The 2,807-nt window shown below is 45.1% G+C and overlaps 1 protein-coding gene across 2 annotated transcripts in view; it reads left to right on the forward strand.

Moving 5' to 3' along the window:
• Positions 1-927: 927 nt before the first annotated feature.
• LOC116398661 (synaptic vesicle glycoprotein 2C-like) overlaps positions 928-2,807 on the forward strand; it is a 33,853-nt gene continuing 31,973 nt past the window's right edge. For both annotated transcript variants that reach the window (XM_031875156.1, XM_031875155.1), the window contains exon 1: positions 928-1,108. The gene's annotated coding sequence lies outside the window, so the exon portion shown is untranslated. The remainder of the gene's footprint in view (positions 1,109-2,807) is intronic.

The raw sequence follows: 2,807 nt of genomic DNA on the forward strand, positions 1-2,807 counted from the left end.
AGACATCGTTGGCGTTATTACTAACACCTGTGCTTTTTTCCTGCTATGACAAAGTTAGAATGTGTGCAGAGAGAAAGACACAGCAGGAAACAACCTCTCTTTTTGAGGTATACCACAAAGTAATGTACAATGTAATGTATTATGTTGTAAAAACTACTGAAACGTTGATCCGTGTTGTAGGAGAAGAGCTAGCAAGTTAGCAAACTGACTCAGTCGCACATACCCAACGTTTTGCTAACATTAAGCTAACGTTACAGGTCAACAGTTGAATCCATGAACCTTCTCAGTGTCATTTATCTGCTCCTCAAAGTTACTGCAACAAGAGCTATTTAAAAAGGTAGACATATGTGAACAGCTGCAGGCACGATTTATAATCCATTTTGTAATGAAATGCTTTTGGTCGTATTCTGAGGGTGTCGAATATATTATATAAAACATGGATGACATTTCAACATGTCACAGGTGTAAATAATAGAGTTAAAACTAAACGGTGACACCTGAATGTAACGGAGCCTTTAATGTTATACGTAACACCTGAGCTTTTCCTTCTATGACAAGTTGTGTCAAATTAAAATGTCTGTTGTGTAAAAGGCCAAAACAAATCCAACTAACTCCTGAAATGTGTGGTGTTATTAAATGAAATTGATAGCAGACTATCATATTTCATTAAACTGGACTTATAGCAGCGTGTAGTGCTCCAGCAACAGTCCGTCATCCCTCAGTGAACTTCTTCCCAGCATGCCACTCTTCCCTCCTCACTCCTTCTCTCTTTGGTCTGTGATGCTGCCCAACACCCTGCATCACTGAGCCTCCGACACATATCCTACTGTATGACACGGGAAATACTCACTATTATCCGTTTATAGGCTACAGCACTATTGATTTCAGTCTGCCTATTCCCCCCCCCCCCCTCCCTCCCTCCCTCCCTCGCCTCCACCACACCTCCCCCTCAGCCTCTCAGCCTCTCTCGTCTTCCCTCGGACTGCAGCAGAGAAACCGCTGCATCGCAGGAGACAAGAAGCGAGAGATCTCGGCGTTATGCTTTCCATCTCTGTCGCCGTGTAGACTCGTCGCGCTCGGATACGATGCGTCTGGTCCTCTGCAGGCTGTGAGTATTTGATTTATTTTGTTAAATGTGCCAAACTGTAACTTCATCTCCCTCCGCTCTCCGCTGCACAGTGGAACATAGCAAGCATCTTTATCCGCCTTTAAGGGGGGATCATGCAAAGAGAAGATGTCGGATGCACCTGGTGGATAAAATGCTATTTTCTATCCCTAATGGCGGTACAATTATGATTAAAGTCCCTGCGCGCGTGGATGACGGAAAAGTTGGGGAACTTTCCAAGAGTTATAAGAATTATAAAAAGATCACCTAGATTTTTTTTTATCAAATGTGTATTTTTAATACAGCAAAGTTTTTTTTATGAAATTCAGCAAAGATCAAATACTACTAATAATAAAAAATAAATAAATAAAGAACCACAATTTAACAAGCAAATTAGTGACTTTCCTCTCCAGATGTCAGATGTGTGTGTTCCGTGGGGATGGTGTTGGGGGTGCCACCATCCTGACGTGCTCACTGATCGTGGAAAGATGAGTTGGCACACACGCGCGGCGGAGGCAACCCCCGGAGCTTTCCCGTCCGCGGAGCGCGCGCATGCAGGCAGAGTATATGAATCTGCAGCGAGCTGCGCATAGACGGAGAGCAGATCCATCCATTACTTCAGGTGGAATCAAAAGGGCTCGATGCAGTGTGTGTGTGTGTGTGTGTGTGTGTGTCTATAACTGTGCACGTGCCGCCGCCGCGCAGGAGATGATTGATTTCCAGGCAGCAGGACAGACCGAAATCTAATTATGGGACGCGACTTGCGTCAAACAGCCTGCGCGGTAATTGATGCTCCTTCCTGTACCGTGCGTGGTCTGTGGGCTGGTGCTCAGCCGGTGGAGCCGCTGTGTCGGCTGCAGCAGTGCATGCACCCTGCGAGTGGAACGAAGAGGAGGAAAATGTGACGGATGTGTTTTGCATAAAGCTGCCCCTCCCACCAGACAGAACGGGAAGTGTGATTGGATCAAAGGTGTTGAAATATATCCAGGTGTTTGCTGCGGGGCCACTGCTCTGAAGGTTCCTGTTGTCGGTGAATGTTTGCCTTGGGCCTGCATGTGGACCTCAGTGTTTGCTTTAGCTCAGCAGATGACAATGCAGCCATCTCTTCGTCCTGTTCAAACATGTATTATTGGATGTTATCTCTGCGTCATCTAAACACAAAAGAGGAGCTTTGGCTTGCGTGGGTCTGCACCACATGTCATGATGAGGGCCAGGGCATAATAACACTACTGTAGGTACTTTTACTCTGCCACTCATATTATCACGGTTTCACACGCGTGTCGAAGAACTACGGTGGCCTTCAAGATAAAAGTGTGAAAGGTTTTCACTGCAGCCAGTGTTTGGTTTGTCCCTTCAGGGCTACTGTAGAAACAAGGGCTCATTCTAAGCTAAGAAAAACACAACGATTGTTGGTTTCAGATGATTATACACAAATGAAAACATAGTTATGAATATGATTATTAATTTCTGCTAACAGATCCCATGAAATGCTACACACTGGCCCTTTAAGATGAAAGTTTGCTTCGCTTTCTGTCTCAATAGACGGACAGACAGACCTATGGCAGTTGTTTTCTTCTGTTTACACTCTTTATGCTAAGCTAAGCTAACAGGCTGCTGACTGTTGCTTCATAATCACAACAGACATGAGAATTATGACATTCAGACATGAACTATTCCTTTAATTCTGGGGGGGGGGGGGGGG

This window comes from Anarrhichthys ocellatus, unplaced genomic scaffold, assembly GCF_004355925.1.
Source record: "Anarrhichthys ocellatus isolate YVR2014 unplaced genomic scaffold, GSC_Weel_1.0 scaffold87, whole genome shotgun sequence".
Classification (NCBI taxonomy): Eukaryota; Metazoa; Chordata; class Actinopteri; order Perciformes; family Anarhichadidae; genus Anarrhichthys; species Anarrhichthys ocellatus.